Here is a 15,971-nt window from a genome sequence, read left to right on the forward strand (position 1 = left end):
AAATCTTTATTCATAAAATTCAATTAAATCCCAGCATCTTGTATATTTCCACTAATTTTATAATATTACTTCTAAGCCATAAGAGTCTTAGGTTCCCTTTATTATCTGTCTGTATGTGGCAGCAATATGTGCCAACTAGCACTGGTATGTTATATTGGTGACTCAATTATAATGAGGGGCATTGTTTCGCTGAGGTGGTTTTCTGAAATGGTGAACAAGTCTCAGAAAACATAGTGCAAAGTTCCTTTGATTTAAACAGTATTGCATTCCTGACATTTTTAATTTATAACTATGAAGAAATATATTTTGTTGTGATTGGTAAAATTATTTTCTAGACTCTCAAATAATTATAACTTTTTTCCCCCTACATGAATGTTGATGGAATATTTGAAAATCATGCAGCATAATTATCTATTGGGTAAAACTGTCACATGCATCACAGGACACCTAGCATCTCTGTCCAGCTCCACTTCCTAAATAACAGCATCATCCTGCAATTTGTATGAAAAATAAAAATGATCACATATTTTAAAAATTATTTGTGTAAAAAAACTACTGCTTTAAGTAATGGTGCTCAATACAAGGGAGATCCCTGCTATATGACATGATCAGGATTATGCTAAAATCTTTTAGTAGAGAAATGATAGAAAGATTTCCAGTATTGGGTGACTAGTTGGACTAGTTCAAAGTTGAAAAATCAAATGCCTACAGGCATAAAGCAGGTATAACAAATGTGTGAACTGGGCCAAGAGGAAGACAATAGAGAGTTGTGTGGTCTGTGACCAGTTGTCCGAGTACCACTTGTTGAAAGATTATTTTTTCCTCATTGAATTGCTTTAGCACCTTGTCAAAAATCAATTGACAGTAAATGTGAGGGATTATTTCTGAACTCTCAGTTCTATTCCATTTACCTATGTCATCTTTACACCAGTACCACACTGTCTCAATTACTGCAGCTATGTACTAAGTTTTGAAATCAATTAATGTGAACCTTACACCTTTTTTCCTTTATTAAGATTATTTTGGTTATTCTGGGTAACTCGAATTTCTACATAAATTTCAGGATCACCTTGTTCATTTCTACAAAGAAGCCAGCTGAATTTTGATAGGGATTGCATTGAGTTTGTAGATTAATTTCAGGGGCATTGCTATCTTAACAATATTGTCTTCTGATCCATGAACATAGGATGTCTTTCTATTTGTTTAGGTCTTCTTAAATTTCTCTCAACATTGTTTTATAGTTTTCAAGTTGTATGTCTTATAATTATTTTGTTAAATTTATTCATAGTATTTTATTTTTTTCCATCTAGTTGCCTTTTATTTCATGTTCTTGCCAGCTGCCCTGGCTGGGTCCACTTAGCTTTTAAAACTTATATGTCTTACAACCCATTCCTCTTACTCATTATTTATTACACTGGTTCAATGAAACAAATCACCTAGCTTCCTCTTTCGGCAACTCTCCATCTCCTAAAATCTTTTGGATCTTTTGTAACTTATTCTTGAACAAAAACATCCCTAATTAACACTATACCACTATTCCAGAGATTATTTCTATAATCTCCACCACTCTGACACATCCATAATTATAGTGTAAATTGCCATTTATCCTGTTACTGTTTATTATCTGGGACAGATATTCTCATAATGTCTCATATTAAATTTTAAGCTCTTTTGAGTAGGGTCAAAGTTGAAAAATGAAATGCTTACAGGCAAATGTAGTATGTTTTCTACTTTGTTTTCTATTTCAAGCTCTTAAAAAAAATCCTAACAGAGTCACAAAAGTCTGGCTCAAAGGTGTGTTCCATTTGCTTTGCTTTTTTAACTGAAAAGTAGGTCAATGAGATGAGAAGAGCACTACCTTGTCTTGAGTTCTGGCTTTGCCACTTAAATGCTACATAATATTGAGTAATTAATTTACATCCGAGTCTCAGTTTTTCCATCTGTAAAGTAAGAATAACAATGTCTAACTTGATCAATTATAATAAAGATTAAAAATTGGCAAGTAAAACATATAGCCTATGGCAGGCTTTGATAAATGACATTGTGATGGTTAATACTGAGTGTGAACTTGATTGGATTGAAGGATGCAAAGTATTGTTCCTGGGTGTGTCTGTGAGGGTGTTGCCAAAGGAGATTAACATTTGAGTCAATGGACTGGGAGAGGCAGACCCACCCTCAATCTGGATGGGCACAATCTAATTGTCAGAGATGTTTGAACCAGAGCAACTCCATCTTGAATAAGACCTGGGTAAAATAAGGCTCAGATCTATTGGGCTGCATTCCCAGATGCTTAAGACATTCTAAGTCACAGGATGAGATAGGAGGTCAGCACAAAACACAGGTCATAAAGACCTTGCTGGTAAAACAGCTTGCAATAAAGAAGCCGGCCAAAACTCACCAAAACCAAAATGGTCACGAGAGTGATCTCCGGTGGTCCTCACTGCTACACTACCACCAGCGCCATGACAGTTTACAAATGCCATGGCAGCATCAGGGAGTTACCCTATGTGGTCTAAAAAGGGGAAGCATGAATGATCCACCCCTTGTTTAGCATATCTACAAGAAATAACCATAAAAACAGGCAACCAGCAGCCCTCAAAACTGCTCCGTCTATGGAGTAGCCATTCTTTTATTCCTTACTTTCCTAAAAAACTTGTTTTCACTTTACCCTATGGACTCACCCTGTATTCTTTCTTGCATGAGATCCAAGAACCCTCTCTTGGGGTCTGAATTGGAACCCCTTTCCTGTAACATCTTTCTGGCAACCACGGAAGGGACGATATTAAGGAAACCCCCGACCCTAGGCTAACTTTGAGTAAGTGGTGAGGTCTGGTAACATCTTTCTGGTGAACCCTGAAGGGAAGATACTGAGGCAATCCCCCAACCCAAAGAAAATATACTGCAGCACTGATTGCACAACTTTGGGTACGTGGGGTACATATACCTGGGTAAAGGATGGGATTGGATAGAGGCTCAACTTAGGGGAGTTAGAGTATCTCCAGACAGTGTGGGTTAGAGGCCCTTCTTAATAAAAGGCAAGAATGCTTGACCAACCTTGGGTTAGAGGCCCAATTTAGGAGGGTTAGAGACCCTTCTAAGATTTAGGGGGTTAGAAGCCCCTCTCAGTAAAGTCCTTCTCGGCAAAGTCCCTTTTGGCTAAGAACGGGTTTGGTGCTATGGGATATTAATTGCTATTCTCTTTGTTGTTGTTGTTGTTCGCTTCTTTTCCATACATTATTGCGGTTCAGGTGGTGTTTGGTTATGTAAGTTCTTCAATGGTGATTTGAGATTTTGGTGCACCCATCACCCAAGCAGTATACACTGTACCCTCTTTGTAGTCTTTTATCCCTTGCCCCCTTCCCACCCTTTTCTCCAAGTCCCCAAAGTCCATTGTCTCATTTTTATGCCTTTGCATACTCATAGCTTAGCTCCAACATATCAGTAAGAACATAAGGATGCTTGGTTTTCCATTCCTGAGTTGTTTCACTTAGAATAATAGTCTCCAATATCATCCAGGTCACTGTGAATGCCGTTAATTCATTCCTTTTATGGCTGAGTAGTATTCCATCATATATATACACCACAGTTTCTTTATCCACTCATTGATTGATGGGCATTTGAGTTGGATCCATGGTCTTGCAATTGTGAATTGTGCTGCTATAAACATGCTTATGCAAGTATCATTTTGGTATAATGACTTCTTTTCCTCTGGGTAGATACCTAGCAGCGGGATTGCTGTGGGTTGTCTGTTTACTGTCCTGACTGTTCCTCTACCAAAACCAAAAAAGGACATAACCAAAAAAGAAAACTACAAACCAATATCCCTGATGAACATAGATGCCAAAATTTTTAACCAAATACTAGCTAACTGAATTCAACAACATATCAAAAAGATAATTCACCATGATCAAGTGGGTTTCATGCCAGGGATGCAAGGATGGTTTACCATATGCAAGTCAATAAATGTGCTACACCACATAAACATAATTAAAAACAAAAATCACATGATTATCTCAATAGATGCAGAAAAAGCATTAGACAAAATCCAGCATTCCTTTATGATTAAAACTGACAGCAAAATCAGCATACAAGGGACATACCTCAATGTAATAAAGCCACCTATGACAAACCCACTGAATGGGGAAAAATTGAAAGCATTTCCTCTGAGAACTGGAACAAGACAAGGATGCCCACTCTCACCACTCCTCTTCAACATAGTACTGGAAGTCTTAGCCAGAGCAATCAGACAAGAGAAAGAAATAAAAGGCATCTAAATCAGTAAAGAGGAAGTCAAACTCACTGTCTGCTGATGACATGATCGTTTACCTCAAAAACCCTCAAGACTCCTCCAGAAAGCTCCTAGAACTGATAAAAGAATTCAGCAAAGTTTCTGGATACAAGATTAATGTACAAAAACCAGTAGCTGTTGTATATGCCAACAGCGACCAAGTGGAGAATCAAATCAAGACCTCAACCCCTTTTACAATAGCTGCAAAAATAAAATAAAATAATAAAATACTTAGGAATATACCTAACCAAGGAGGTGAAAGACCTCTATAAGGAAAACTACAAAACACTGCTGAAAGAAATCATAGGCAACACAAACAAATGGAAACACATCTTATGCTCATGGATGGGTAGAATCAATATTGTGAAAATGACCATACTGCTAAAAGCAATCTACAAATTCAACACAGTTCCCATCAAAATACCACTATCATTCTTTATAGAATTGGAAAAACAATTCTAAACTTCATATGGAACACCCCCACCCCAAAACAAAAGCCCTCATTGCCAAAGCAAGACTGAGCAAAAAGAACAAATTTGGAGGCATCACACTACCTGATTTCAAACTACACTATAAGGCCATAGTCACCAAAAGAGCATGGTACTGGTATATAAATAGGCACATAGACCAATGGAACAAAATAGAGAACCCAGAAATAAACCCAAATACTTACAGTCAACTGATCTTCAACAAAGCAAACACAAACATAAGTGGGGAAAGGACACCCTTTTCAACAAATAATGCTGGGAAAATTGGCTAGCTACATGCAGGAGAATGAAACTGGATCCTCATCTCTCATCTTATATAAAAATCAACTCAAGATAGATTAAGGACTTAAATCTAAGACCTGAAACTATAAAAATTTTAGAAGATAACATTGGAAAAACCCTTCTAGATATTGGCTTAGGCCAAGATTTCATGACCAAGATCCCAAAAGCATATGCAATAAAAACAAAGATAAATAGCTGGGACTTAATTAAATCATTATTCTCTTTGAACTAATCTGCCTTGCACTCTTTGCTGACAGCTGTAGGTGACAGAATTGGCATGAACAGGATTACGGCACATAGGAAGCTTTTTCCTCACCAAAAAGGGGAAACCTGAATGCTGATGGGACTGCTGGAAAAGATCCATCCCTTCACTATCGACAAGTAGCCACCTGCACTTTTTAGTGTCCCTGCAATGGGTGAGTCTTTCTCTGGCCTCTGTGAGCACCTCACCTTCCCCACCCTGCCTCAGGCAATGTTTTTCTCTCCCTGTCTGTGTGCAAATTGGTTGAATGGTAAAAATCACTGTTTATCCCCTCTGCAAAGTTTTAATTAATTGGAAAAAGGATTTGTAAAACTAGTCTTAAGCTACAGCAAATCTGTTGTACTTTGTGCTATTGTATTAGTCTGTTTTCACACTGCTGATAAAGACATACTTGAGACTGGGAAGAAAAATCTGTTTAGTTGGACTTACAGTTCCACATGGCTGGGGAAGCCTCAGAATCATGGCAGGAGGCGAAAAGTATTTCTTACATCATGTCAGCAAGAGAAAATGAGGAAGAAGCAAAAGCAGAAACCTGTGATAAACCCATCAGATCTCGTGAGACTTATTCACTATCATAAGAATAGCATGAGAAAGACCAGCCCCCATGATTAAATTATCTCCCCCCGGATCCCTCCCACAACATGTGGGAATTCTGGGAGATACAATTCAAGTTCATATTTGAATGGGGATACAGCCAAACCATACTATTCCACCCCTGCCCCCTCCAATCTTATGTCCTCACATTTCAAAACCAATCACGCTTTCCCAACAGGCCCCCAAAGTCTTAACTCATTTCAGCAGTAACCCAAAAGTCCCTTCTGCCTATGAGCCTGTAAAATAAAAAACAAGCTACTTACTTCCTAGACACCATGGGGGTACAGGTATTGGGTAAATATAGCCATTCCAAATGGGAGAAATTGGCCAAAATAAGGGAGTTACAGGGACCTTGCAAGTCTGAAATCCAGCAGGACAGCCAGATTTTAAAGCTCCAAAATGATCTCCTTTGACCCCAGGTCTTATATCCAGGTCAAGCTGATGCAAGAGGTGGGTTCCCATGGTGTTGGGCAGCTTTGACCATGTGACTTTACAGGGTACGGCCTCCCTCTTGGCTGCTTTCACAGACTGGCATTGAGTGTCTGTGGCTTTTCCAGGTGCACAGTGCAAGTTGTTGGCGTATCTACATTTCTGGGGTCTGGAGGATGGTGGCCCTCTTCTCACAGCTCCTCTAGGCAGTGCCCTAGTAGGAACTCTGTGTGGGGGCTCCAACCCTACATTTCCCTTCCGCACTCCCCTCTCCATGAGGGCCCTGCCCCTGCAGCAAACTTTTGCCTGGGCAACCAGGCATTTCCATACATCTGAAATCTTCTGAAATCTGAGGTTTCCAAACCTCAATTCTTGACTTTTGTTCACCCACAGGCTCAACGACATGTGGAAACTGCCACGGCTTGGGGCTTCCACCTGGAGTGGCTGGGACATAGGGCACCAAGTCCCTAGGCTGCACACAGCACAAGGACCCTGGGGCCAGCCCACAAAACAACTTTTTCCTCCTGGGTCTTTGGCCTGCGATGGGAGAGGCTGCCGGGAAAGTCTCATAATACCTAGTGGGCCTCTTTGGATTTTGGAGGCAACACATTCCTCATTTGGGTGTGTTACTCCGGCCCATTTATTGAGTGACTGGGAAGTCTTGAGTGGGGTCCAGAACAAGAGAAGGCTCTGCAACAGGTCCAGGCTGCTGGCCAAGCTGCTCTGCCCCTTGGGTCATATGACCCAGCAGATCCAATGGAGCTTGAAGTGTCAGAGGTAGATAGGGATGCTGTTTGGAGCCTTGGTAGGCCTTCATAGGTGAATCACAGTGGAGGCCTCTAGGATTTTGGAGCAAGGCCCCACCATCTTCTGTAGATAACTACTCTCCTATTAAGTGATGGCTCTTGGCCTGTTACTGGGCTTTGGTAGTAATTGAACGTTTGACTACGGGTCACCAAGTCACCACACAACCTAAACTGCCTATCATGAACTGCGTGCCTTCTGACCTATCTAGCCATGAAGTGGGGCATGCACAGCAGCATTCCAGCATCAAATGGAAGTGGTATATATGTGATCAGGCTCAAGTAGGTCCTGAAGGCACAATTAAGTTACATGAGGAAGTGGTTCAAACGCCCATGTTCTTCACTCCTGCTCCCCTGCCTTCTTTCCCCCAGCCTGCACCAATGGCCTCATGGGGAGTTCCCTATGATCAGTTGACAGAGGAAGAGAATACTAGGGCCTGGTTCACAGATAGTTCTGAACAATATGCAGGCAATACCTGAAAGTGGACAGCTGCGGCACTACAGCCCCTTTGTAGGACATCCCTGAAGGTCACTGGTGAAGAGAAATCTTCCCAGTGGGCAGAACTCATACAGTGCACCTGGTTGTATACTTTGCTTGGAAGGAGAAATAGCCAGATGTGTGATTATATAGTGATTCATGGGCTGTATTCACTGGTTTGGCTGGAAGGTCAGGGACTTGGAAGAAGCATGATTGGAAAATTGGTGGCAAAGAAATTTGGGGAAGAGGTATGTAGATGAACCCCTTTGTGTGGTCAAAAACTGAAGATATTTGTATTTCATGTGAGTGCTCATGAACAAGTGACCTCAGCAGAGGAGAATTTTAATAATCGAGTGGATAGGATATCTTGTTCCGTGGACAGCACTCAGCCTCTTTCCCCAGCTACCCCTGTCATCACCTAATGGGCCCATGAACAAAGTGGCCATGGTAGTAGGAATGGGAGGTTACGCATGGGCTCAGCAACATGGACTTTCACTCACTAAGGCTGACCTGGCTATGGCCATGGCTGAGTGCCCAATTTGCCAGCAGCACCAGAGACCAACAACTGAGTCCTTAACATGGCACAATTCCTTGGGGTGTTCAGCCAGCCACTTGGTGGAAGGTTGATTATACTGGACCTCTTGCATCTTGGAAAGGGTGGCTGTTTGTCCTCACCAGAATAAACACTTATTCCAGATATGGGTTTGCATATCTTGCATGCAATGCTTCTGCCTAGACTGCCATCTGTGAATTCATAGAATGCCTTATCCACTGTCATGGTATTCCACACAGCATTGCCTCTGACCAAGGCACTCACTTTATGGCTAAATAAATGCAGCAGTGGGCTCATGCTCATGGAATTCACTGGTCTTACCTGTTCCCCATCAACCTGAAGCAGCTGGATTGATAGAATGGTGGAATGGCCTTTTGAAGTCACAATTACAATGCCAACTAGGTGACAATACTTTGCAGGGCTGGGACAAAGTTCTCCAGAAGGCTGTGTGTGCTCTGAATCAATGTCCAATGTATGGTACTGTTTCTTGAATAGGATTCACAGGTCCAGGAATCAAGGGGTCGAAGTGGAAGTGGCACCACTCACCATCTCTTGTAGTGACCCACAGGCAAATTTTTTGCTTCCTGTTCCTGTGACATTAGGTTCTGTTGGCCTAGAGGTCTTAGCTCCAGAGAGAAGAATGCTACCATCAGGAGACACAACAATAATTCCATTAAACTGGAAATAAGATTGCCACCTGGACACTGGCCTCCTCCTACCTCTATGTCAACAGGCTAAGATGGGAGCTACAGTATTGGCTGGAGTGATTGACCCAGAATATCAAAATGACATCAGTCTACTTCTCCATAATGGAGGTAAGAAAGAGTATGCACGGAATTCAGGAGATCCTTTAGGGCATCTCTTAGTATTACCATGCCCTGTGATTAAGGTCAATGGGAAATTACAACAGCCTAATCCAGGTAGGACTACAAGTGGCCCAGACCCTTCAGGAAAGAAGGTTTGGGTCACTCCACCAGGTAAAAAAACGTGATCTGCTGAGGTGCTTGGTGAAGGCAAAGGGAATACAGAATGGGTGGTAGAAGAAGGTAGTCATCAATACCAGCTACAACCACGTGAACAGTTGCAGAAACAAGGACTGTAATTGTCATGAATATTTCCTACTTATTTTGTTAAGAATATGTTTGTGCAGGTATACACTTGTACTAGGAAAATAGCTTCATTTTATTTCCTTTTTCCTTTATCATGTGACATAAGATTTATTGACTTCATATCAGCATTTAAGTGTTGTTAACTTTATGAAATAGCATTTAGGTTAAGGATTAGTGCGCTTCCAGTTGTACAAAGGATAGCCGTATTATATTAGGCATAATTATGACCTTATTATTGTCTTCACTTGAAGATTATATATGATTTCAGGAGCTGTATATGGGTTCAAATTGACAAGGGGTGGACTTGTGATGGTTAATATTGTCAACTTGATTGGATTGAAGGATGCAAAGTATTGTTCCTGGGCATATCTGTGAGGGTGTTGCCAAAGGAGATTAACAGTTGAGTCAGTGGACTGGGAGAAACAGACTAACCCTCAATCGGGTGGGCACCATCTAATCAGCTGCCAGCACAGCTAGAATAAAGCAGGCAGAAGTTGGAAGGACTTTACTTGCTAAGTCTTCAGACCTTCATTTTTCTCCCATGCCAGATGCTTCCTGCCCTTGAACATCAGATTTCAAGTTCTTCAGCTTTTGGACCATTTGGACTTACACCAATGGTTTTCCAGGGTCCCTTGGGCCTTTGGCCACAGAATGAAGGCCGTACTGTCGGCTTCTCTACTTTTGAGGTTTTGGGACAAGGACTGATCCACCACTGGCTTCCTTGCTCTTCAACTTGCAGACAGCTTATCGTGGGACTTTACCTTGTGATCGTGTGAGTCAATTCTCCTAATAAACTCCCCTTTTTATATACATATATCCTATTAGTTCTGTCCCTTTAGAGAATCCTGACTAATGCAGGCATTAACATTCACTCTTTATAAAAGCAACGTGACAATGAATAAAAACCTAAGCTTAGAGTTTTTCTTTTAGAAATAAACAAAGAAAATGGGAAAATTGAAATTTTAAATAGTTATAAAAGTTATCTAGGATTCTGATTATTTTATTTCCATGTCATATCTACGGCTTCTCCATCAGTGCCATGTTCTCCTTGGAACCCTTCATCATTTATTTCAGGAGGAATATAGAGCATGAAGCAGAAAGTATGACACCTCCCCCCATCTTCTTGCTTATTTTGTAAGACTTCTGGCATCTTACATTGCAAAACAGACAGAAAAACAACATCAAGAGAAAATGTATTGAAAGTCAATATTTAATGTCAAATACAACAAAGTTTAAAGGGCTCTACTCCAATCATTGATTCATTTGAAATGAAGTGGGAAACTTTGGAAGCTATATTTATTTATTGTTACCAGTTTTTTATTCTGTACTAATTAGCCAGAGAAAAATAATGCAAAATGTTGTATGTTGCTTGATTTTTTCTATTTCACAAATAACTGAAATAATTCTTTGTAAACGTTTTTAAAATATTTTTTAAAACTTTTTTAAATTTTAAAAATAAAAATAAAAAATATTTTTAAAGTAACAATTAATATTAATAAAAGTCTAATTAGAGAAAATATTAAGTAAAAAGCAGTATTTCCTCTTCTTGAGCTTTATTAAAGCAGAGATTCCTTAACTATAACCATCTTCGTCAAGGAAATATTTATTTTAAATAAATATATTACATCCTAAATAGAGCAAGGCAACAGATGTATCAGAGTGAATTTAAAAGTGGCACATTCTTGGGCTTCCCCCTGGCAGTTATATTTTTGGCTTTGCCCTCTGTGAGTGATGGAATAATTTCTAGTCTTTACGGGGATTTTTTTTAAAGCCACAAAAGTCAGAAAGGTTATTTCACATGTACTGAGGAAATTATGTGTATCATCATAGAGTCTAGCCAGGAAACAGAAACCACCTGAGTAGTTAAAGAGACTTTAATGGAGAAAATTGATTCCCTGGGTGATGAAAGAGCTGAGAAACCAAACAGAGGACAGTGGGCCAATGCAAAGATTCATAACAGCAAGAAGCCACCCTGACCCATGACTGAAGGGATAAAGAGTGAACGCAGTGTTACTGGCACTAGTGGAAGCTGGAACCATAGCTGGCTTGCCTGCCAAGAGCTGGATTCATAAAGCTGTTGGAAGGCAGGGGAAGAAAAGAGATACCCTGGCTTATTCCACCCCACCACCTCCCCCATAATCTATTTGAAGCCACTGAGCATGGGAAACACAGCCGCAGAGGTTGGTGTCCCTTGATGCAGAGAAGGGGGAAGGCAGGGAAAGGATGAGAGGGCAAACAGGTCCAGAATGTTCTTACCATGGAATTGCCTACTAAAGTAGAAAAGATGTGAGGGAGTCAGGGAGGGGCTGGTGTTGAAGAAAGGCAACATGGAATGAATCTGGCCATCTATGTTTTGGTAGAGGACATGAAATGGACCTGTTTGTTTTGTTTACTCTTTTGTAAGAGAACAATCAACATATTTGGGACTGAGATGAGCTATTCTGCTTCTTGATTTTGTATTACATACTAGATTTATCAATGCTACTATCAGCTTACTTTTTTAGTTAGACACCTGGGGGCAGGGACCATAATCTGCATCTGTTTTACCATAAACTTTTAGTATCACAGTATGATGTCATGATATTCTAGTGCTGTGTAGACACATAACGTAAAAACACACATTTTTAATTAACAGAGACATGATAGGATATAAAACGCGATGGCTACAGGAATCAGTGATGCAAATTCTGCAACATAAGTAGCAATCTAATGTTCTGTGAGAGCGTAAAATTCCAACCAATTCATCAAGACACTCTTAATACAATAACGACTTTTATGGCTTGATGGGAGACCTATTACAATGAGGTCAGATTCTGCTTCCCAAACTATTTTGGTTAAGAGGCCACATGTTAGCCACTGATGGATTTGCTGAAGCCAACAAAAAGAAGTTGAACAGGAGAGAGGAGAGTGTCTGACTAAAGTAGATCAGGAATAAGGCTAGAAAAGGGATCTTTAGGGCCTCTGGGAAACACCAGCTAGTTCCTGTTCACTGAAGTTCAGGAATGAACTGTGCAAAACCATTAAGGGTATATTATTATCCTTCATCTGATCTTGACAAGAGAATTTTTGGTGATAAAAAAAGAAAAAAGACAGACTGATTAAGCTGCATCTGGGTTAACTTTCCTAAACAGCAAGTTGGCAGACAGCCTGGAAACAATGTAAATTCTGCTTCATTAAAATTACAATCACGGTTGATTTTTTTTTTCTACCTAGCTGGCTATTGGGAAATAAAATGTCAATGGTTGCATGGTTTACGTAAAAGATAACACATAGAAACGCTGCACAAAAATTCCTATAGATGGGACTGGAGGCAACCATGTAAACTGTGTAGAAGAATGGGTGGCTGAGAGGAACAGCGACAAGTGCTGGCCCCCTCCAGAGGCCCCATATACTCATGAAATGATGTTCAAAAAAGGTCAAGAAAAGAGGTTTGTTAATAAGCTTTTTTTTTCTTTTGGAAAGGAAAATAAGAGCTGATTTGTATATTAAATAAACATAGTACAGCTTTCATTGACCAAAAATTGGCACATAAGAGTTTTTTTGTATAAACATTTTTTTCTCCCATGACGAAACTCGAAACTCAAGGGAGCACTTTGCAAGAAAAATGACAATGTAATATTTTCTCTATCAATTTTGAATAAAAGCCAAAGAAATAATGTCACAACGTGTGTCTACGGCATCAAATGTATATTGATTAACTCTTTCTAGAAAAAGCCTAAAGGCAAAACAAAAAAAGTCAAAATTGACTATGTTTTAGGTCAATGTATCCAGTAATATTCGGGGATCAAGTCAAGATAGGAAAATTGGGAAGATGAGTTCATGAGAGAAAGGTAAAATGCGTTTATTTTGTATATGCAAATAAAAATGTCTAATACACAGTTAGAAAGGTAGGATTGGCTCGTTCTTTTTCATGGTATTTCAGAGGGAAGCACCACTTCAGAGTGAACATGAATGTTTCCCTCTCAGTCACTAGCTGCTAGAAACGCACTGAAATGGACAATGAACACAAATATCATACCTTTTATGAGAAGCATATGGCCATAGAAGTTGCTGCTAATGCTGACTGAAGAGTGAAAAGCTTATGTCATCTGAATCAGTGATGGGAACTGCAAACAAAGTTTTCCCATGAAGCAGAATGTCTTGCCCCATGGCTGTGTTTGCTGCTACTAAGTAAGGAGTGTTCCTATCACATGCCAAGGAGAACTGGAGAAAGTACAAATCTGTTCAAGGTTGCATTGTAGATGTCAATTTGAGTGCTCTTAATTTGGTTACTGTAAAAAAAAAAAAAAAAAAAAAAAAGTCGGGGGAGAGAAGGATATTTTTGGACAAACTGATAATACTATGCCTCATCACCTAGGGCCCAAAAGTGCTAGCAGAATCTGCTAAGTTTTCAAATATCTCTAAAAAGATGATACCTACCATATACTGTGAGAAAGTCCCTAAACAAAGAAGTTAAGGAACTCAGGACCAGACTGCCCAAGATTCAGCATCCTGTTATTCCATGAGTCCTGCACACAAAACATCCACATATTGCTCTGAAGACACAGCTCGCTAAGAAAAATAAGTAAGAGGCTGCAGAATATGCTAAACTTTTGACCAAGAGAACGAGAAACCAAAGAGAAATGCCAGGAACAGGTCCCCGAGAAGCAGAGGCTGTTCTCTCTGAGAGCTTCTACCCTGACCTTGAATCCAGTAAAAAATAGGATTTTCTAAGAGTAGCAAATAAGTAAGATCAGATTATTTTTAAAATGAAAAATACAAAAAGTTTGGGTAAAAGTCAGTAGTAAAAACATAGGTTTTTTTTTTTTTTTCCCAAACACAAATACCATAACTAAGGGTAAAGGATAAAGAATGGGAAAAGAGGTTAATGGCACATATAACAAACAGAGGATTATTTTTCAGTAAGCTTCTACAAGTTAATAAGAAAAAGACAAAGACTGTGATACAGGAACTTCACGGTGGTAGAAATAAAAATGACCAATAACCCCATGAAAAGATGTTCAGTCCCCTAGCAGCCAAGGGTATGGATATTGAAAGCATTTAATACTTTTCAAGTTAGCAAAACAAAAATTTAATTTGATATCGTATAATATCGTATAGATATTGTTTGAGTAGCATTTCTTGGGGAATACTCAGGGGGCAGGAGCAGTAGCAGGTGCTGTGGGGCACTACACAGCAGCCTAGTAGAGCTTAACTCTCAGGTCTGGAAAAAGACTCAGATCTTTGGGCCATGCTTTTATGTTGCAGGATTAGGGAAACATCAACTTCATCCCAGGATGGGGGACAGGTGGGCATAGTAAAAGCCAGGATTCAACAGCAATGTGATATGGAGAACCATTGTTAGAGCTTTAATATGCTAGTTTGGTGTTTTTGTTTGGGAAGAATGTCAGCCCCTTTCTTGGGAATTAGGTAGGAGAGATATAAGCTTCACGCTTACAGCTGTACATTGTGGTAAGTTAGCAAAGAATTCACCCCATCCACCTTCATGGCTGCGGAAGGATTGGCGCCTCAGCTGTTATGATGGGGTGAGCAAGTGGGGACCAAGCTTTGAGACTGACAGGTATTGATTGCCCTAAACAAAGACTGTATAGCCAATTTCCATGGGGCCTTGCAGAAGTCCAGGTCTCTCTTCGGAAAGCCAGAATATATGGGAATAGTCTTGGACAAGTTAATCCTTACTTCTCACAAGGGTTAGCAAGAGTACAGGGGACACAGTAGTCCCATACAACACAAACAGGGGTTTTAGATTTTACAGCTGTTTTGAGAGTGAAGAGAACTACTCCCTAGTCTCAGACAATATCCCAAGGTGATTGCAAGACTCCAAACAGGAATAACTACAATTTCCCTACTCTCCAGAGATCTCCAGAGGTCATGTTTAAAGTATGATTTTGAAAAGCTGTAGAGTTACATCGGCCTGAATGGACTGCGTGGCTTGGACAATGGGCATTTCAGTAATAACCAGTGGAGACGGATAACCAATGTTCACAGCATCACCAGAATACCTTCCAACTTGTTTATCACATTAGATCCCTGGTGCAACCTTGGAGTGGAAGAGATTCAAGAACAACAGATAATGTTGCCCAGTAGCCCAATGGGAAGGGGAACTGAGCTGATTCTGAAAAAAAATAAGGAATTGCTATATTTCTTATACAGAAAAATACAAGTTAAATTCCAAGAAAATGTTATTTTACTTTATATTTTGACACATTATGTCCCATTCTGGAGGAATGAATATAATTTTATAAGTTCTTCTATGATTTGCTAATGTGTCATGCTGGCCATGAGCATTCAAAGTGAAACCAACCAGGTTTCAAACTACTCTACAATTGAGTGCCTGAGATATGATTTTTAATCTTTTAAGACTTCATTTCTACAAGTATAAAACAGAGAGTGGGGGGGGCGGAGCAAGATGGCCGAATAGGAACAGCTCCAGTCTCCAAATCCCAGCGCGAGTGACACAGAAGACCGGTGATTTCGGCATTTTCAACTGAGGTACTGGGTTCATCTCACTGGGGAGTGCCGGACGATTGGTGCTGGTCAGCTGCTGCAGCCCGACCAGCCAGAGCTGAAGCAGGGCGAGGCCTTGCCTCACCTGGGAAGCACAAGGGGGAAGGGAATCCCTTTTCCTAGCCAGGGGAACTGAGACACACAACACCTGGAAAATCGGGTAACTCCCACCCCAATA

Source organism: Theropithecus gelada, chromosome 7b (assembly GCF_003255815.1).
Source record: "Theropithecus gelada isolate Dixy chromosome 7b, Tgel_1.0, whole genome shotgun sequence".
In the NCBI taxonomy this organism is placed as follows: domain Eukaryota; kingdom Metazoa; phylum Chordata; class Mammalia; order Primates; family Cercopithecidae; genus Theropithecus; species Theropithecus gelada.